Source organism: Canis lupus, chromosome 10 (genome assembly GCF_003254725.2).
Source record: "Canis lupus dingo isolate Sandy chromosome 10, ASM325472v2, whole genome shotgun sequence".
In the NCBI taxonomy this organism is placed as follows: Eukaryota; Metazoa; Chordata; class Mammalia; order Carnivora; family Canidae; genus Canis; species Canis lupus.
Window position 1 is genome coordinate 9,219,244 of NC_064252.1, and position 22,362 is coordinate 9,241,605.

Here is a 22,362-nt window from a genome sequence, read left to right on the forward strand (position 1 = left end):
CAAATGGGACACCAGCACATAGATGCAGCCTTATGGGATGTGGACAATGCAGTTTTCTCCAGAAGGGACTCTGCTCCTTACCAGGCTTCTGGCTGAGTCTTGGAAATCTCAAAAAAGCTTAATTACTTTAGCTTAGTTTGGTCTCTGTCAAAATATAAATCTATCTGGGCTTCTTTTAAAACTGGTAATAGTCAATTACCCTCTTATTTTAAAATGTTTCAAATCTTTCCCCAAGAGCTAGTTGTAATAACATGAAAGCGAGAAAATATTGATGCACCAGTGAATTGAGTAATTTGTGCCTTCATGGATTCAAGCGTTTATTGAGCGCCTACTATGAGCCAGAGAGTGAAATTCAAAGATGAAGAAAGGCAGAGATGCTTACAGCCTAGTCACAGAGGCAAATGAGTCACAGACCACCATGCCAGAGGGTGGTTTGGGGTAAGGTAGCCACACAGGAGACAGTTCTGGCTATAATGTAAAGTGAAGGCTCGCTGTTCCAAATGCAACATCTATTTCACAATTTTGTCTCCTGTCTAATCCATCTGTATTTATCGATCGGGATTAGCTGAGCAGAACAGACTTAAGGAGGAATCTAAATTAGGCAAAACTCAGGGGTAAAGATGGAATATTGTTGCAAGAAAATACGCTGAATCATGAGAATGTTAACTGCCAGTAAGTATCTCTAGACCCTGAAGGATTGACTAAATCTTTTATGGGTGTTTTGAAGGAACAGGAGAAAAGAAGCAGTCAGGAGAGGGAGGAACATGCTTCTGGAGTATACTTTCTGCTAATCTGTACTCTCCGTTAGACGAATCAATCATTTTATGTATTTTTTGGTGTTTAGTGTTTGCATAATGATCTCATGGCAAAGAGAAATGATGACAGATGCATGCAATTGCATGAGTTCACTTATATATCCAAGCTTACTGAACAAAACTCTGCAGTGAAACACTGGAACTTAAGCGAGTCAATATGTAGTGACAATTTATTTCTTTGTGACTTAAATTGCAAACATCCCTCCCCAAATTAAGAAGAACATGTAGAGAAGACTGTAGCATCCCCAAATTGGCAAGCAGCACAGGGAACAGATGATGCCCAATTGGCAAGGAATGAGATGGTTTTCGATTTGACATTTTCCTTTATCACCATATTTAATTATCTTAGCAAGTAAGTTGCAGGTTTACAACTGTATCTGTACTCACTCAACATAACCAACAAGAATCACACTGATAGAATGGGATTTAGTTTTTTGCTGCTCTTCCTTGGATTTTGTAATTCAATCCTCTTAATTACTGAACTCCAGAAAGTTTTAAGGAATGTAGCAGTGATGCCTGGTGAAAGCAAGAGAATTATGAAAAGTTCTTGCAAATAAGAAAACTCAATAACATAGATGATTACAAAAAATATGCCGAAAGCCATATCCTTTTTTTTTCAAAGATTTATTTATTTATTTATGACAGACAGAGAGAGAGAGAGGCAGAGACACAGGAGGAGAGAGAAGCAGGCTCCATGCCGGGAGCCCGACGCGGGACTCGACCCCGGGACCCCAGGATCACGCTCTGGGCCAAAGGCAGGCGCCAAACTGCCGAGCCACCCAGGGATCCCCCAAGCCATATCCTTTATATAAACAAATAGCTGGTTAGAAGTTACCATAAAAGAAAAGACCATTTACAGTAGCCAACAATAAAATTCCTAGGAAAAAACTTAATGAAAATGTACAAGATTTACATTAAGAAAATGTCAAAAACACTTCTGAGGAACATAAGATCAGAACAAATGTAAAAGCACTCCATTCATTTATTCAATAAAAAACTGAGCACTTACCATATGTGCCAGGCATCGTTCTAGGCTTTGGAGATATAAAACTGAACAAAATGAAGAAAATCCTTGCCATCTAAGGATTAATATTCCAGTGGGTAGCACAATCTAACGTCAATCTATGAAGTTCACAATATCAATAAAAATGCCAATAAGATTTTTTGGGACACAAGATATATTCAATACTATTGCAAAAATGGAACATGCATCTCTGCAAAGATTCTGTGAAAAACTGTGATCCCAAAGTAGACCTGGTTAATGTTACGATGATAGAACATAGAGGAGCCTGTCCATGATGCAAACCCGAATGAATGTATTGGAGTCATGACTGGATGTTACGCTACTAGTTATATCTCCCTAGTTAACTCAAAGTTTGAGCCTAGAGCGGGAAGGCTGACAAAGCCTCTGCGTCCGCCTTCCAGACATTGGTCAGAGTCTGGATCTGCTTGGCTTTACAAAGGAGAAAAAGAGAAAGAAAGATAGAAAGAAAGGAAGGAAGAAAGAGAGAAGAAAAAAGAAATGAAGTAGCACAGACACAGGGCATCCGGAACCCATTATTAGACCATCTTCGTGTTTTGTAATACTGGTTTGCATAAAATAAAGGTATGACATAAGAATCATATATTGTTTTGTAAAACTTTTGGCGTCTGGACATTCTTGGTTCATTGCTTATTTAAAAAAAAAACAAAAACAGAATTAGGGTTAGGCCAGAAAAAGAGAGTTAATTCCAATTTTTGGCAAGTCCCTAAAATTAAGGGACTGAATGGACAGGGAATCCCAGAGTGCACAATTCCAACAGTTGCTGAAAGTGGGGAGAGAGACAAAAAGTGATGATAACAAAGAGGAATAAGGACTATGACAAAAAATAAAGGGCTGTCATGGAGCAGCCAGGGTGGACCCCTAACCAGAGGCTGGGCAAGGAGTGCTCGGAACGGCCCCTTGGAAGAGCCATCCCTGAGCTATCTTGAAGACAGCCTCCGTTCAGTGAGTGGAGAAGGGGGGGCTTTGGAGGCACAGAAATAGTAAATGGTGGGTGATTACTTGGGTTCTGGGGAGAGGATATCCATCAGTTGAATTTGCACTTTCTCCATCTGGCTGCATATTAGAATCACCTGGGGAGCTGTTCAAATACCAATGCCTGGGCCCAACCCAGAACAAACCATCAGAATACTTCCTAGGGGGAATTTTTAAAATTAAACTTTTACTTTTGAGATTAACTATAGATTCTCATGCAGTTCTAAGAAATACTGTAGAGAAATCCCATATGGCCTTTATCTTGTTCCCCCGCTGTGGTAACATCATGCAAAACTGTCATACAATATCACAAGCAGGATACAGACACTGGTGTAGTCAAGAGACAATATAACAAGTTCCCTTGTATCATCCTTTATTGCCACCCCCACTTTTCTCCTCCCTGGACACTTTCCTTAGCCTCTTGGAAAACCCTAACCTATTCTTTTTGCTTATAACTTTGTTACTTAAAGAATGCTAAATAAATCGAATCATACAGTGTGAAAATTTTGTGGTTGACTTTTTACATTCCATATGATTTTCTGTACTGTAGCAATAGTTTGTTCCTTTTTATTGCTGCGTAGTAGTCCATGGCATAGATATACCACAGTCTGTTTAAACTTTTACCTGTTGAAAGATGTATTGGTTGTTTCTAGTTTGCGACTATCATGAATAAAACGACTATAAACATTCATGCACAGGTTTTTGTGTGAATTATTCATTTATCTGGAATAAATGTCCAGGAGTACAATTGCTGGGTCATATGGTAGGTCCATATTTACTTTTCTAATAGATTGCTAAATTGTTTTCCAAGGTAGTCATTACCATTTTATATCCCCATCAGCAGTGTATGAGTGATTTGGTTTCTCTGCATCCTGTCTGTACTCAATGTCACTATTTTTTATTTTAGCCACACTGACAAGTGTGTCAGTAATATCTAATTACGGTTTTAATTTTTGCATAAGTTGAGTCATTTCCCCAATGGGAAATGTTGAACTTTTTTTTTTTTTGTGGGTACTTATTTGCCATTTCACCAAAGACAAAATGTCTCCTCATGTCTTTTGCCTATTTTTTAATTAGATTGTTTACTTCTTTTACTGTTGAATTTTGAGAGTTGCTTATATATTTGAGATACTAATCCCTTATTGATTATGAGGATTGCAAATATTTTCTCCTCCTCTGTAGATTTTCCTTTCATCCTTCATCCAAGATCTTCTGCAGAACAAATATTTTTAATTTTTATGGTCCAATTAGTTAATTAAAAATTTTTTCTTTTTATGGATCATGCTGTTGTCAAGTCTAAGAACACTTTGCTGAGCCCAAGATTCAGGAAAATTTTCTCCTATATTTATTCTATAGTTTCTAAAAGTTCTGTTACTATCATGGCTTACATTTAAGTCTATGGTCCGTTTTGAGTTAAGTTTTATATAAAGTGTAAGACTTAATCAAAGATTCACGTATTTTTTAGGGCAAAGGGCTATGGATGACCAATTGCTCCAATACTATTTGTTGAATAAACTATCTTTCCCCCACTGAATCGTTTTTGCACTTTCCCCCAAATCGGTCAAATCCCAGTATTTATTTTGTTCCACTGATGTGTATATCCCTCCACAGATACCACACAATCTTTATTACTGTATCTATAAAGTAAGTCTTGAAATTGGGTAGGCTGATTCCTCCTACTTTATTCTTCTTTTTAAAAATGATTTCAGCTATTCTAATTCCATTGCCTTTCCATATAAATATTGGAATATTCTTATCTATACCTACAAAAATGTTTCCTCGGGTTTTGATAGGACTTGCATTAAGACTGTATGTCAATTTGGAAAGAATAGACATCTTTACTATGATGACTCTTTGAATTCATGAACATGTTATATCTCTCCAGTTAATAGAACATCTTTGATTCATTCATCAGCATTGTGTAGTTTTCAGCATATGAGTCCTATACATACTTTATTAGTTTAACACCTAAGTATTTCATTTTTGGGGCAACAAATGCAAATGGTATTATTAATTTTGATGTACATATATTCATTGCTAGTATATAAATATACAATTGGTTTTTGTATATTCATCTTTTATTTTGTGGCCTTGCTGAACTCACTTGGTATTTCAAGGAGGTTTTGTTGTTGTTTTGTTTTTTATGGATTCCTTAGGGTTTCTATGTAAACCATAATGTTGTCCGCAAAAAAGGACAGTTTTATTTGTTTCCAATCTGTATGCCTTTAATTTTCCTGTCTTCCCTAAAGCATGAGCTAGAACTTCTAGCACAATGTTGGATGAGTGGTAAGAGTGGATATCCTCTCTTAGGGGAAAGACATTAAGTGTTTCACCATTAAGTTGTATGTTAGCTGTAGGTTTTTATAGATACCCTTCATCGAGCTGAGGAAGTCCCCTGTATTCCTATTTTTCTGAGTTTTTCTCATGATATATATAAATATTGTCAATTTTTTGTATTGTCAATTTTTTGTATTGATTAGTTGATATGATCATGTGATTTTTCTTCTTCTCTGTGATGATGTAGTTGCCTACACTGATTTTCTAACAAACCAATCTTGCAACACTGAAATAAATCCCACTTGCTCATTATATGCAATTCTTTTTATACATCGGTGGATTCTATTGCTAATATTTTGGTCAGGATTTTCTTTGCATCTATATTCATGAGGGATATAATGTGCAGTTTTTCATTTTGTACTATCTTGGTTTTGGTGTCAGGCTAATAACACTAGCTGCATAAAATGAATTGGAGAATACATTCCTTTCTTTTCTATTTTCTGGAAGAGATCGTACGGTATTGTTTATTCTTTTTAAACATTTGGTGTAATTTTCAATGAAGCCATTTGGATTGGAACTTTTTCTCTTTTGGAGGTTTTAGATTACAAATTCAATTTCCTTAATAGTTATAGGACTGTTTAAATTAATTATGTCATATTATGGTGAGTTGTGGTAGTTCCTGACTTTTAAGGAACTTGTCCATTTCAATTGGATGAAAATCCTTGCAGGTGGGGACTAGGCATATGTATTTTTTTTTGAGGGGCACCTGGATGGCTTAGTGGTTGAGCGTCTGCCTTCGGCTCAGATGGTAATCCCAGGGTCTTGGGATCGAGTCCCACATCGGGCTCCCCACAGGGAGCCTGCTTTTCCCTCTGCCTATGTCTCTGCCTCTATCTCAGTGTCTCAAATGAATGAATGAATGAATGAATGAATAAATAAAATCTAAAAAAAAAGGTCCCCAGGTGATTCTAACATGTCATCAAGATTGAGAGATACTGATTTAAGATTTGGTGTGTGAGGAAAGACTGGTTGAAAACAGATTGGGAAATCAACAAAAGAAGTGCTCAGATTTAAGTTTTAGGAAAGGTAAGCTTGTTATTAGTGCAAAGCAGTGGACTTGGTAATTATGGCATGAAGTGTTGGGGAGAAGGGTATTAGATTTGGGTCAAGGAGAACCATTACAAGCTAGTGCAGTAAAATAATATATTAAGTTAGACATTGCCGTGTCAACCAATCAAAGAATGAATAACTGCTTAACCACAACAGAAGTTTATTCTGCTCATATACAAGTCTAAGGTGGGTGTTTCTGATCAACAGCCATCTCCTCTCATGTTTAGGGATCTATGGTCTTTTTTGTTTTATGACTCTGTCATCTTCTAGGGCTCTGGTTTCCAAACTATGCATTCAGATGCCTTAAGGTTACCTAGTGAACTTACAGGACCACCATGGACTATTAAAATTTTTTGAGGAACATAGAACCATTTTTGGTATCTATTGGACACAATACCACCTACTAGCTGGAAATAGTTTTGCTCAACATTGAATAATAATTGTTTTTGTTGATGTCCTATCTTCCCAAGTCAGGTTTTGGGTTTTACTAAAGAAAGGGAGTTCCATGTGAAAATCAATGTGGAACAGGAAATGAAGCTGAAATTTTGAGAAGTTGTGCAGTGGCCACCAAACACACACGCATACCAATACTAAGTACTTCAGGTTCTTTCAATTTATATGTATTAGTATTTTTTTCAAATGGCAAATGAGTGGTTAGGATGCAATATGTACTATACTGTTTGGACTTAACTACTTAATGAGTGGAACTATTGATATTTCATTTGACCCAGAGCTTCTGTTTGAAAAAAAAAAAATTACTGAGACACTAAGGGCCCTATCAACTGAGGAAGTCTGGAAATTTCTGCCCCAGGACTTCAACCTGTCTTCATTACCTGATGGAAGGAGAAAAAGAACTTTCTTAAAAGCCACACTGGGTTGCTTCTGTTCACATTCCAATGACAAGGACTCATTCTATGTCCATACCTAACTGTAAGGGACGTGAGGAATTGGAATGTAGACAGATGCAGAAGCAATAAGGGTAGGGTGGGTTTTTAGGGACAGGGAAGCAACATGTGAGAGGTTGAAATCCATCAGTAGCTATATGGATGGTATGGATTCCAGATAGATTAAGAACTGCCCTGAGTTAGAGACGAATCAGTGTGTGGGGAGCGAGGAACTGTGAGGGGGGCAAGAGGACCTCAAGGATTCCAATTTGTTTGATTGGGGGATACTGATGTCTGTCACTAAGAAAGGGAATCTGGAAAATGAGGAAGTTTGGGTTGCTGTGCCTCATTGGAGAGGGGGCCGTCACATGATATAATGTCATACAGAGAGAAGCAAAATGTGATTTATTTATTTATTTATTTATTTATTTATTTATTTAATTTATTTATTTTTGCAAAATGTGATTTAAATACCAGGGGAAAAACCTAGTGCTAGGATGGTTTTCATCATACCTTAAACAAAGTGGGTGGTCTGTAAGACCTTCACCCTATAGCTGTAACATAAAAAGAGAAAACGTATTTTAAAAGCAACCACCCTAGGCACATTCAGCAAATAAGCATGGGTGAAACTCTCTGCTTCTTGAGGTTCCATTAACTACATAAAAATTTTAAAAGATATTATAAATAGTGAAATGGAAATACTATTGATGAAAACTTGATGCAATAAATCACATAGGGGCCGCTGAGTGGCTCAGTTGGTTAAGGTCCGCCTTCGGCTCAGGTCAGGATCCCAGGGTCCTGGGGTGGAGCCCCACATCAGGCTTCCTGCTTAGCGGGGAGTCTGCTCCTCCCTCCACCCTTCTGCCCCTACTCCTTCTCTCTCACTCTCTCTCTCCTCTCTCTTAAATAAATATATTTTTAAAAAGCCACAAATTTCTAAATGCTAGTGATGGGGATAGTGTTTTTTCCCCTCTGCATCTCCAGTGCCTAGAATGGTGCCTGGCATATTAGTAGGTATTCCTGGTAAGTGCCGAATGAATGAACATATCCATCCCCAAAGAGGGAATTATGACCAGGCAATGAGCATTGGGTTGCAGAAACCAGAATTATTGTTGGATTGTACAGAGGCAAAAATGATGAAGAAGAAGGATTTGAATAGGAGTAGTTAGGGTTATTTCCCTAAGCTTACTTGGTTGATCAGTATTATGATTATGATTTTTACCATTTCTTTAGTGAGGGGGATTGAGACCTGCACCAGAATACCATAGCTGTATCTGTGTATTACTTTTGGAGAGAATATTATTGTTCACAGTACAGTTTTATCTATATATTACTTTTAGTGGTGCCACTAGGAAGTTTATCCCCCTCAGGAAATAAGCAGATGCTTTTTCCAATACTCATTTCAAGTTCCTCCTAACAACCCCTGGTTCAGCAAAGCTGCTGGGATCAAAGCTGGGTTTCTGTGATGAATGGCTGCATTTTCAGTCTCAGTTCTTTGCCACCCAGACTTGCAGAGAAAGGTCTTCTGGCGCTTTCCACCTCTGTGTAGTGACATGAAGGATGTACCAGAATTTCTCTCATCCCTTGGGAATCTGAGCATCAGTTAGATTAGTAGCAGGGATGTAGAGCACATAAATATTACCCAGCACAAATATTCATGTGAAACAAAATTATGATTGGTATTTATCTTACACAATGATGGGGATGGTTGGATTAATATCCGTATGTTTCTTCGGGCACCTCAAGAGAAACAGAATACATAATATGCAGTACCGAATATAAGAACCTGAGCCCCCTGAAAGGATGTGATAAATAGATCAGGATTTAAAAATAGATAAAGCTGAGATGTGGATTCTAGTGAAACTGATTCAGCTACGATATATTTCCTAAAGCATCGGAAAAAAATATCACTGATTTTAAAATACGGCAAAAGTAGGATTCCTTGTTTCCCACTTTTTTCAAAATCAATGATTTAATTGTGAAAATTTGGTGTTAAGCTTCCCAGCGTCACAAATTATTAACAAATTTATTTAATGGTTCTGGGTCTTAGTTTCCTTATCTCTAAAATAGAGGTAATAAGAGTAACCTACCCTTAGGGTGTTGTGAAAATGAAGTGGTAATATTCTTGTAAGGAATTTATTAAATTGCCATATCATAGTACCTGCCACATATATAGTAGGTGGTACATGGTATAATATATATTTATTATATTAATATAAATTAATTATTATATGTATTATAGTACATGCCACGTATTAAGTATTCCATATATATGTTAGTCGTATTATTATCATTACTAGGATATTAAAAAATTGCAGGTACACAGAGCACCAATCTTCTTTATTTTGATTGTTATGAATAGGACAAAACAATTAGCAGTGGTATTTCACCATTTGTTGAGTCATATATTCTTTTGAGAATCTAATGAAAGCCATGGGCTCCCTCCCCAGAGAAATTCTGTATACAGTTTCAGGGGAATGCATGAGAACTCTTGTACTCACATCCCTGTACTCAAGAAACCAGGAGGATCTTAATTTACATCAGATTTGAGCAATGTGAAAAATCAAAGAACATCTTCTGCTAGGTTGCTATTTTACAATCTGTGCACATATCAGGTGGGTGTCATGAAATAGGAAATAATGCCCAGACCTATCATTCAGTTCCTATGTAGTCATTTAATAAAATGAAACCATATCCAAGATCTCAGAAACAGGAAGTGACTCACCTCAGTGAAACTTCCCCTCTTTCTGAGTAGGATGGCCTGCGTGGTGGACTTTTATATCTGAGAATCCATAAGGACCAGCAAAAGGCACTGTGCAGAAGATCCAGTGATTGCACTTGTCTTAAGAGCCCCAGGCAATTTTTCTTTGGGAAGACTCTCCATCTGTGACTTTTTACTTGTAGGTGGTTGTAATCACATTTTTTAAGTTGTTGACGCAATTGAAAACTGGATTCTGCAAGTTAATCTTAAGCAATTGGCACAGCTAATTTTGAAATTAGCTTCAATGGTCTCCTAGAGAAGTTAACTGCATTCTTACAGCTACCTGCGGGCCATTTTGGTTCAAAAATATTTTGGAGCTCTAGCATTTCGAAGACCAATTATTACTGCCTCTACTTTTCTGCAGCTCACATCCCACATCTCATCTCTAAGGGATGAATGTTTATACTAATAATTTCAAGTAAGTATTTGGTCCACAACAGGGCCTGGGAGCCTGAAGGATAATAGTTCAACCTGTGGTCCTGGGAATGCCTCCTGCAGGCTATAGATGTGTCATTAGAGCTTTAAGTTCATCCTTTAGGTGATTTGCTTGTGGTATTACTATCATTTCCATCTATAACTGGAGAAATAGAGGTATCAAAAATTGTTTAGCAGATTAATGAGATATTGTGGGGTTTTTGCCAGTCTTTCTGGATATCCTTTTGGCCAGTGTTTTATGGTGAATAACTATTTAAATATAAAAAGCCAGAGTTCCTCTGTAGGGCTGGATTAGAATGATCAGATGGTCTGGTCTGGGAGTCCAGCTGAACAAAAGGGATGAGAGATAGGTCTCGTTCAGCTGAAGGGTGAGAAGAAAGAAGCACTCTGGGAGGGAAGGAAGACACAGAGGCAGACAGAGGTCAGATGAGGCTGCACAGGCAGCTAGTGAGAGCTAGTCATCAAGGAGTTAAGGAGCGTAGCTAGTGCTCTGGATGGAGGGCTAGCTGCTAGTTTAGGCACTGTTGCTTCTTCAGGGATAACTGAAAGGACAGTGCTTGGGGTCTTATCCTGCCTAAAAAAGGAAATGGATGGATGATCAACCTCAACAAGAAATCAGACTTCTTAAATGATCAGGGCAAAGTGGGTCTGAGAGGTATGCTTGCTTGGCTTCCTCCTTCCATGGATACCTAAGTACCCATGAGTCCAGCATGGGGTAGACAACCTGACTGAATAGAGAAATTAAAATAAGGAAATATTCTGATACCTTTCAGGATTACCTATCCTTTTAAAGCTGCTAATACTCTTCAAAATGTTCCCAATACATGATCTAATTTAACCTTTAGAACAACTCTGTGAAAAGGGTAATTATCCCATTTTATATATTAGGAAACGGAGATTTGAAAATTAGTTTGTTATGCAGAACTTGGTACCTGTTTTAGGTACACGAAATTCGCAGCCTCATATAGCTGAATGCTATGAATGTTCAGATTCATCATTAAGCAATTGCTAAACAATGGACACAAGAATGTAATGAAATGCTACTGAGAAAAGAGCTGAAAAATAAAGCCATCCCCAGGCAGACTCCAAGCCACCAGAGTAACAGTAAGCCAGTGAATCAGTCCCTCTCATTTTGTTACAGATGTCACAGGCATTTCCTTGACTTTCTCTTATTTTACGAGACTTGATCCATTTCGGATAAAGGAACAGATGGAAAACTAATAGTGCACTCACTGCAGACAACCCAGAGGCAAGGCGTCAGGGGAGCCCTGTAGACTCTCCAAGGAGAAGCCAGGCAGCAGGGCTGCAGTGAATTTGAGTTTTAATGGAACCCTCTTGAGACCTCACTGCAATTCAGAAAAGAAGGAGGCTGTATGGCCCACATGAAGGTCAGCTCCCGCATCCTACCTCTGACTCCCCCACCCTGACAAGGACAGTAGACTTCTCTCCTCGCCCCTCTCCTGGTCTCTTTTCTTCTGCTCCACAAGGGAAACAACTGCATTCTTGTCCCCAAGGAAAGGTTTCCCATTAGGATGAGCAGCAGGGAATGAACAGACGAACCAAAGTCATTGCCACTTCCTCTCTGTTCAGTCCTCTGTATTAGTATCCTCAATCACTGTAGGGAACGCAACCTCCCCCAGCTATCTTGTAGCTTCACTCTGAATATGAAATGTTTTATCCTTGTGGTCCGTTGCCTTTCAGCCTCTCTGCATCTTTCCAGTGAATATTTATTGATAATTTGCTAAATGCTAGGCACCTTGTTATCCAGCAATAAACAAGACAGGCTTAGTCCCTGCCCTCGAAGACTTTACATTCTAGGAAGCAATACAGATCCTAAACAGTTAAAAAAGTCATAACAAATTTGATTAGTAATAATTAGCGAAACAAAGGGTGAGGGTTCTAGCCTGGGGTTAATTAAGAAAAAAACTGCTTGAAAAATATTTGCAACTCGTTCATTATGTTCACATGGTTTTGTAAAATTTGAAAAAGATATTTTTGAGTTCTTTTCCTTAAAGAGCTGCCTCCCCTCCAATGGCATATACTTCAGGTGCCACAAAACCTAGACCTTTGTGTAACATCCCTTTACATCTGAATAGAGCTTAAGGAGTTGCCTCATAGAGTCACATACATTTTCTCATTTGATTCTCATGGAAACCCAGGACTGTAAAGATGAAAACATTGACACTTGCCAGGTTAGATGACTTGCCTAAGGACACCATATCAGGCAAATCATTTGCTAGAACTTAAAACCAAGTGCTCTAATCCTAAATTCAACCTTCTTTCCACTATGTCACTTTGCTTCACGTGGGCTGTCTTGGCTTGACAAGTTGCCAAAGTGATACTTATCCAAAAAAAGTTCCAAATTCTAATAAAAACAATTCTAAGACTATTTTTCTTTTTTCCCCCTTGAAGGAAACATTAACATAATTGTAGTTCATTGTGTGAAAGTCCCTTTCACACAATAGGTAAAATAATATTTACCGATTTGTATTAAGTTAGCGACCTGCCAAATTCTCATTTAGAAGGCCACACCAGTTCCAGAAAGTAACATTTTTGTGCTGAAATTCATGAGAAATATGCCCTGCTGAATATTCAAAGAAAAGGCTTACTCTTTTTTTGTTGTTTTAATTTTTGCTCAACTCAGTGATATATATACACACTATACACACATACGAACATATTTTTCTCATATCTGAAATCTGGATACATCCCCCCCCAAAAATATTACTACTCTTTTTTTCCCCCATTATATACTTTCCTTTTACAGATTCATCATGTGGTCTGAATACAACACCCACCCACATTATCAAGTATGAACAGAGCAAAGGACAGTTTCTTTTTAAAAGCACAATGCCCCACCAATGCCTTTAAAATCCATTAAAGAATATCTCACCAAGCCCAGGAGAGCATTACAATAATTGCTTCCCTTACCCAGGTGAAAAAGGACGTATCTGTCAACTAAAGAAGTGCAGAAGCAATTAACACCTCAACACTCTACTGGGAAATTGCTTAAATTAAGGAAATAACAGGGATGCTTTATGGTTATTGTATTTGTAATATTTAGTTACTAGCATGGCTGTCGAGTGCCTATGTCATTGCCAACTACTCTCCCCAGTGCAACAGGGTCAGGAGCCACTGTGTGCACGACTCGGGGTGTATTTGGATGTTTGCATGGGTGGCACATACGGTTTAGTCACTTCATTTTTCAGAGACTATGTGACGAAGTAGGGCTGGTAGATGCACTCGGGAAATTAACATCCAAGGCAATATATGTCTTAAATCGGTAACTTCTCAGACATAAAAAAAACACATTTCTGAATCGTGTGCTACCACAATGGAACTGCTTTATTCCTTCTCTTCCAAAGCTGGGCTACTGCACGGGAAGGTCATGTTTCCCCAGCCTTTGGTACAGATGGCAGAGGCATGTGACTGAGCTGTGGAGTGAATCACACAGGTAAAAACCCTTGTGTGTCAGCACCAAGATCTACAGAGAACCTAGAAATCCAATCCATCATCTTTCCCTCTTCTGGGGGAACACCCAGTAATGTTATACGGCCTTTAGTGTGCAGCACAGGTACACAAATCTGCTTAGGGTTTTGCGAGAAGCTGAAAATAGGGCCTGGGAGTCTACAAATCTTAGTGAAGGTAAAATCTATTTCTTTCTTTCCTCCCCACCCCATCCCCAAAGCTTGACTATTGAAGAGGGACCAAAGCCACTCAGAAGTCCCAGGGAAAATTATATAGGATGCTTTAGTTCTTCCTTTTTTTTTTTTTTTTTTAAAACAGGTAAAGTCAGGTAAAAATGAAAAAGCATGCCGAAGGAAAGCAGCAATGAAACAAGGAAGATGCTGGAGGAGACTCTGAAGGAGGAGGGCATTCTTCCCCTTCCTAGTGACTGAATGATATCACAGATGATCTTAGAGCTCAAGACCTACTTTCATTTGGTTTTCTCCACTATGTGCCTAGAGACACCATCCGGCACCTATCCGAATACCCCAATTTGAGAAACCGATCTTCTCGGAAGCTACCTATTTCTTCTTCAGACAGTTTCAACGAGGAGTATCTACATTTATTAAACACCTCCTATGGACTAAGCCTGGCTTAGTATGCTGTGGCAGACAGACTCCCAGGTGGTCCTCTATGATCCCTAACTCCCGATCACGAGCCCTTGTGTGGCTCCTTTTCTGGACTGTGCTTCTATCTAGCCAAGAGAATATGGCAAAGGTACCCAGATGTATGTGATTATTTGTACATGATTTTGCCCAGAAGGCTATAGTGCTCCTCTCACTGGAGACTTTCCCACCTTTGTGGGCTTTGAGGAGGCAGGCAGCTGTGTTGGGGCTGCAGGCAGCATCTGGGTGACAGCCAGCAAGAAACTGAAACTCTGAACTGAATCCAGCCAACACCCTGTGTGAGCTTGGAAGCAGATCCTTCCCCAGTCAAGTCTTTTATGAGACCGCAGCCCTGCTGACACCTTGACTGTAGCTTTGTGAGACCCGAAACAGAAGAGTAGAGAAGCTATGCCTAGATTACTGACCCACAGATGTTTTTAAGCTATTAAGTCTGGGTAATATTACATAGCAATAGAAAAACAATATAGATGCTCTCTATGCATTAACTTCTTTAGGCTTCATTACTCTCCCATTTCACACAATGGGAAAATTGACACACAAAGCATGAAACTTAAATAACCAGCCAAAGTCCACATAGCAGTAGGTGGCAGGGCTGGAATTCCAACAGGGCAGGCTAACTCCAGAGCCTGTGTTCCTAACCAGTGCGGTATATTGCTTTTCTGTACTTCTTACAAAGTTTTACCTTCAGTTGTTTCCAAATCTGATTTCCTCATAGCAGGGGTCAAAAATCCAAATGCAGGTACTAGTTAGAGGTAATAAAGGGATAAAACAGGCTGTGTATCACCTGATCAGTGGGGTGGGTGTGGGCATGAAATAGAATGAAGAGCAACAGTCACTGTCTCATGGTATTTGCTGGCCAAGGAAATGCATCTATAGGCCTCCGTGAGCTAATGGGATGATACTGGATGATGACGTCTGACGTGCAGGTTCCAGTTATACCTCTGAGATCATGGAGAACCCACTGAGCTCCTTTCTATAGGACTTAAAATAGTTTGAAACCGGTGATCAAATCTTCTATTTTCTCCTACTTATATGAACGGTGACAAAGTCACATTTGTATTGTTCTCCCTGCAGATCAGCTTCTAGACACATGTATAAGGATTTATATGGTTGACTCTGCAGTATCAGCTGGCAGATATGCTTCCTTCTTGTTTCCACCTGTCGGGTTGGGCCTGGCATGCTCACCAAGATACGGTTCTTCCAGGAAGTTCTAATCCATTAATTTCCCCTTTTGTTATTATGGTACTTAAAAAAATTACCCAGATACACATTTTAGCATAAGATTCAAATGACACATAAGCATATGGAGCAAAGCCTGAGTTGAGGATGCCCTTCCACCCTCTCCCTCTATTCCTCCTCTCATCTCAGGGGAAACCACTGTCAAAATTTGTTTCTAAACTTTCACTCACTTTTCAGACACTAATATTTAAGCTAAATTGGATTTGTAACACAATGATAACTTGCTGTTTTCAATATAACGCATATGTCTTAGAAGTCTTTTCACGACGTGGCCTATAGGTCTGCTTCACACTTTTCAAAAGTTTTCTAATCTTTCTTAAAATGATTTGTTTGACCGTCCCCCATTTGATAAATACTTTAGGTTGTTTCTGATATTTCACTAATGAGCCATGTTTCAGTGATCATCTCTGTAGATATGGATTTGCTGACACATTTTATTCCCAGTCCTGCCCATTTTCAACCACACCCCACCTGTCCACTCATGGCTGACTGCAGGGACTCTTAGTTCCCACTTTTCAACAGCAAGGCATCAGAGTTGGGAGAGATATCTTCCTATCTCCAGAGCCACCTTCCTCCGATGCTAATATAATGCTCTATTTCAAAGGCAGCGAGTGATGATGAGAGTGGTTGTTTTTTGGGGGGCTACCGACATTTTTCTCAGAGCATTTCTTTATAGGATTGGGATGATTCTCAAAAACTACCACATCTTCTTAGTAGGCAACTATGGTTACGTATTTGTGCTCAAGGATGAGGACTGCTGTAGGAAATATTCCCCGAAATGGCGGGGAAAGTGGCTATATTTCTAAACATTTTGATTGAGCTACCAATGTGTCTTCTAAGAAATTTATTTATTTTTTTTTTTAAATTTTTTTTAATTTTATTTATTTATGATAGTCACATAGAGAGAGAGAGAGGCAGAGACATAGGCAGAGGGAGAAGCAGGCTCCATGCACCGGGAGCCTGACGTGGGATTCGATCCGGGGTCTCCAGGATCGCGCCCTGGGCCAAAGGCAGGCGCCAAACCGCTGCGCCACCCAGGGATCCCAGAAATTTATATTCCTACCAACAATATATGCTTCTATTTTCCTGTATCCTTGATGGCACTGGAGATAATTTAAATATTTGCCATCTCATTTTTTTGCAAATTCCTAATATTTTCTTCCCTTTATTTCTTGCTCCTGAGAGCAGAGGGTGAATTCTTGCCACCATAGTTACTGCACCTTCACGTGGGCTTCTAGAAAGAATAATTCTTGGATATGCTTTATTAGAATATGGACAATTTTTTCACTTGAGAACTATTAGAGATGTAAAGGACAACTAGAAGGATTTTTCCAAGCTCTCCAGGCCAGAACAAGAGCATGGAGTAGAAGCCTACTGCTGGTAGAAGCTGGGATAATGTTACTGTTAGCATGATGAAATGCTGAGCTACTCAATTCCAATGATGCACATCTCCAGCGGTGTCTAAGAATGATCTTAAACTAGAAAAGAGAGAATTTTACATTAATGTATGAGAAAAAACATGCCAAAGGTAGGTAAAGTGATATTAAAATACTGTTTTGGCTGTTTTAAATGTATTTTATGCAGCTTTCTAGAGTCAGATAAATTACTCCCCGCCCCACACCACCCCGGCATTAAAAGAATGTACAGATGTGATCATAAAATGAAGATGAAAATGAAAGATATGCCAAAGGAATAGGAATGAGTAAGCATCTTAATTTCTACCATGAAGGGCTCTGGAAATCACAGATCTCTAGGATTAAGGGCATGTCCTGGCAAAATTTTAGAAAGGATTATTACACCACTGAAGAATAAGGCATACAAATCAACATTATATATAAAAACAACATAATGTAAATACATACTTGAGTCTTTCAGTGGGCTTTGAGAAAGATCTCTCATGATAACCTGTGGACAGAGTACTCCGAACTCAAAGCCTGTGGTTTTAGAGCTCACTGAGGATGATAACCAAAGTCTGCGAATGAGGATCAACATGAGGAGGGTCAAGGTTCCTGGTGGGGTACTTCCGAGCTCTGTCCTTGGTACTGCTTATGCCCCAAATTCTTAACACTCTTAGATGTTTGTCAAATTCGTGGTTAATTCGCTACTAAGCAGAGTGGTAAATGGGGATCCCTGGGTGGCTCAGAGGTTTAGCGCCTGCCTTTGGCCCAGGGCGTGGTCCTGGAGACCGGGGATCGAGTCCCACATCAGGCTCCCTGCATGGAGCCAGCTTCTCCCTCTGCCTATGTCTCTGCCTCTCTCTCTGTGTCTCTCATGAATAAATAAATAAAATCTTAAAAAAAAGAAGAATGGTAAATATACGTGATGAGCAGGAATAGAGACTATTTCCACCATGTTGCAAAGATGAGCCAAATCATTTGAGAGCTGAGTATGTAGCTGAAAGACGAGGAGCTCCGGATTAAGGGGATGCTAAACTCAAATACCGGCTTTGTCGTTGCGTAAACTTGGGCAAGTCCCTTAAGCCTCCATAAGCCTTAATTTCTTCCTCCGTAAAATTGAGATAATTAACTATCCCTTTTGAATAAATAAGACTGGTACATGATAGATGCCCCACAATTATTAGTACCCTTCCCTCTTCTCAGATTTTACTCGCTGAATACAGAAGTAAATGTGAGGACAACTGAACGAAGGCCCAGCATTATCCAGAGAGCTGCTGCTCAAGGGAGAAAGACTGACTCTTAGGGATAATTCATGAAAACAACACCCACTGAGTGCCAGCTCAGGATAAACAAACCTCACTATTTCATTTAAAAATACGATTGTAATCTGCATTAATCCCATAGAGCATCCAGATCAGGGAAAGAGATGGTTTTCTCACACTGTGTTCTCTTCAGTGAGAGGAGCTCTTCCCTTTTGGCTGCCACAGGGTAAATGGCATTAACAAACTCGAGAAAGACTACCTGGGTGTGGAGAGCATGTCGCAGAACAAGGTGGAAGGAACGGACCTGCTTTACCTGGTTAAACAACTACAACCATGACAACAGCTCAGGGAAGAGATGATCGGGGCATGAAAGGACTTGAAAAATGTACTTTGGGGAAGTTCAGGAGAATTAGAAGAGCCAGTAGGTACAAGTATAAGGTTAGGAAACTTTAGGCCATTGGCATGAAGAATAGTGCCTAACAAGTAGTGATATAAAAAATAAGTGGTGGCTAAGTAAGGTAGTAAATTTCCTGTCTCTAAAAATATTGAAGCAGAAGTTGGATGTGGAGTTTCCTATATTGGAAGAGGAAACAGAAAAACAGAAGGAAAGAAGAAAGAAAGAAAGAAAGAAAGAAAGAAAGAAAGAAAGAAAGAAAGAAAAAGAAAGAAAGAGAAAGAAAGGAAGAAGGAAAGAAGAAAGAGAAAGGTGTGTGTGCATGTGTGCACATGAAAGTGTGTTAGGTTTAAATGTTTTTTGGAGGAAAAGCAGTAAGAATATTATGAGTTGTACACATTCCACCTCATTATTTGATGTGTGTGTGTTTTTAATATTTTATTTATTCACGAGAGACACACAGAGGGGCAGAGACACAGGCAGAGGGAGAAGTAGGCTCCTTGCGGGGAGCCCGATGTGGGACTCGATCCCAGGACCCTGGGGATCACGACCTGAGCCAAAGGCAAGCGCTCAAATACTGAGCCACCCAGGTACCCGATCCATCTGCCCCCATTTCTTTATTTTGTAATGCTGGATGTACAACAGTGATCAGATCCTTTAACACAACCAACATGACCTTCCCTGAGCTACGAACCCTGTGAGGGGGAAAAGAAATACTGTCTTGAATTTAAGCGACTCTAACCACAAATTAGAGATAAGTCTAGATTCCAGAAAAATAATTGCAGAGCATCTTGAGACAGCATGAGGTAACCTGACAAAAAAAAAAAAGGCTCAATAAAAACACATAATATTCTGGGTGTTCATAGAAAGACATGATCATGGAAGTGAGAAATTGGAGGAGAGCTCCCAGGGGAAATGATGGAAGGTAAGGCGGCAATGTGGGCTATCAGCATTAGGTGGGTAAGTTTATTTTAACCTTTTTTTTTTTTTTTTTGATTTGAAGAGGTAGGGTGTGCAAGAGCAGAGAGGATCCTATTTACTTAGAGAGCCCCAGGGCTGCATGCGAATCCTTGCAAATTGCCCGAGGCAATCCACTCTCCCAGCCTTTGGAATGATACCTCTCTACTAGCGTAAACCATTCCCTTCACCACCTTACTCTCTGTGATGATCTCACCTCTTTTTCCACTAAGTAGTCAGAAGACACACACACACACACACACACACACACACACACACACACACACTCTCAGCAGGAAACCTACCACCCTCCTTCCCATCGTGCCCTTGGACTCTGTTTGCCTTGCCTTTTGCTGATAGGCCCACTGAATGCTAGGTGGTCTCCCTCTAGCTGCTTCAAAGACTTTGGGTTTGCTTTTATCCCCTCTCCCTCTTCCCATCCCACTGGAATCAACCCTATTAGTACACAAGCACAGTTACCTCTCCCATATTTTGTTAAAAAAAAAAAAAAAAAAAGAGTTCCTCTCTCCCAGGATACCATGTCCTCTCCAGCTACTGTCCCATTTTTCTATTTCTCTTGATAGTTTATCTGAGAGGTTGAAAAAACTGCCTACCTTCTCTGTCTCTGTTTACCTTCTCTGTCTTCTCTGTCCTATTCTTACCTCAACCCACTCAAATCAGGCTTTTGCTCATACCCTGTTATTGGAACCAGTCACTTATAACTTCCTAGACCATCTGATGGTCAATTCTCAGGCCTCATCTTGTTCATCTTATCATCAATATTTGATGCAATTTGTTTCTCCCTCCTCAGTGACATGTGGGTCTTAGCTTGGATTCCATTCTCCTGGTTCTCCTTCAACTGCCTCTATTTCTTCACTACTGACCTCTGAAGCCTGGTGTGCTCCAACCTCAGGCCTCAGACCCCACCCTTAATCTACACCGCCTAAATGATCTCACCCATCGCCACGGGTGTACATATGGCTGATGCCTCCAAAATTTTTATCTCCAAGGGCCTCTCCTTTGAGTTCCCTATGCACCCTTCTGCCAATCTAGGTCTTTCTCGGTGGCTATCTCGATAAATGGCACCTCTGTTCATCCAGTGAAGAGCAAAGGCCTTGGACTCCTTCTAGATTTTTCTTTTCTTCTCCCATTCCACATCTCACTTTTCATTAGGTTCTGGGGAGTCTTTCTTCAAAATTTGACCACTTTTCACGACCTGCACCTTCATCATCTTTGCCTGACCCACCATCATTTCTTGTCTGAAATACTGCAATGGCAACTGATCTTCCTGTTTCCACCTTTGTGTCCTTCAAGTCTATTTTCCATATAGAAACCAGAGAGATTTTAAAAAGAATTGTAGGGATCCCTGGGTGGCGCAGCGGTTTAGCGCCTGCCTTTGGCCCAGGGCGCGATCCTGGAGACCCGGGATCGAATCCCACATCGGGCTCCCGGTGCATGGAGCCTGCTTCTCCCTCTGCCTGTGTCTCTGCCTCTCTCTCTCTCTCTCTCTGTATGACTATCATAAATAAATAAAAATTAAAAAAAAAATAAAATATTAAAAAGAATTGTATCGTACCTCAACTGTTCAACCCCGGCAGTAGCTTTGGGTCACACTCAGATTAAGTTCCAAACTCTTACCCTTACCTTGGCTACAAGCTCTACAGAACCCATCATTGTTTCTCTCTCTCTCCAACCACATCTATCTATCTATCTATCTATCTATCTATCTATCTATCTATCTTCCTTCCTTCCTTCCTTCCTTCCTTCCTTCCTTCCTTCCTTCCTTCCTTCCCTCCCTCCCTCCCTCCCTCCCTCCTTCCTTCCCTTCTTTCCTTCCTTCCTTGGTTTTATTTTTAAGCAATCTTGACACTTTTAAGTAATCTCTACAATGTGGGGCTTGAACCTACAACTCCGAGATCAAGAGTTGCATTCTCTACTGACCGAGCCAGCTAGGCATACCCTGACCTCATTTCTTACCATTCTCAGTCTTACTTCTCCCTTGCTGGCCATGCCGATTTTCTCTGTTTCTTTAACAAGGCAAATTTGTTCTGACCTCAGGGCCTTTGCACTTGCTATTCTTTTGGTCTACACTCTACTTCTTCCAGAGCATTATGTGGTTCACCCTCATCTTAGGATCCCTCAAATGTTAATTCCTCCCAGAGCCCATCCTTGACTTTCCTTGCAAACCAAGAGCCCATGTCCTTCTGTACCCACTACTTTCTACCCCATATACTAGTTTATTCCATTTTATTGTACTTAGCACAGTCTGACCTTATGTTAGGCGCTTGTTGAATGTATGTCTCCTCCACTAGTGGGCCAACTCCAGGAAGACAGAGGCTTGTAGGATATTCCTAGTACCTGGGATAGTAAAAGGCACATAGTAGGTGCCCAATAAGTTGTTGAATGATTAAATGTTGAATGACTGCATAAGGGTCAGTTTCGATAAAAACTCAGAATAAAAAAAAAAGAGAGATTATGTTAATTATAATGGATTTAGGGAGCAAATAAAAGCCTGGCTGGAGAAAAAATAAAAGCAATGCAGCCAAGAATGCAAGGGTAAAAGACATGGGATCGATGTGCAAACTGTTTACATTCTATGCAGAAAACGGGAAAGAACCAGAGGTGCAATCAAACTCCTAAAGAGAAAAAGAGATTTGGCAGGCTCTATAAAGTATTATGAA

General features: G+C 39.8%; 1 protein-coding gene across 19 annotated transcripts in view; it reads right to left on the reverse strand.

Moving 5' to 3' along the window:
* Positions 1-22,362, reverse strand: part of GRIP1 (glutamate receptor interacting protein 1) — a 661,865-nt gene that overhangs the window by 148,624 nt on the left and 490,879 nt on the right. For 2 of the 19 annotated variants that reach the window (XM_049115127.1, XM_049115126.1), the window contains one exon: positions 21,953-22,039. The exons of the other annotated variants lie outside the window; for them this stretch is intronic. The gene's annotated coding sequence lies outside the window, so the exon portion shown is untranslated. The remainder of the gene's footprint in view (positions 1-21,952; positions 22,040-22,362) is intronic. 19 annotated transcript variants of the gene reach the window in all.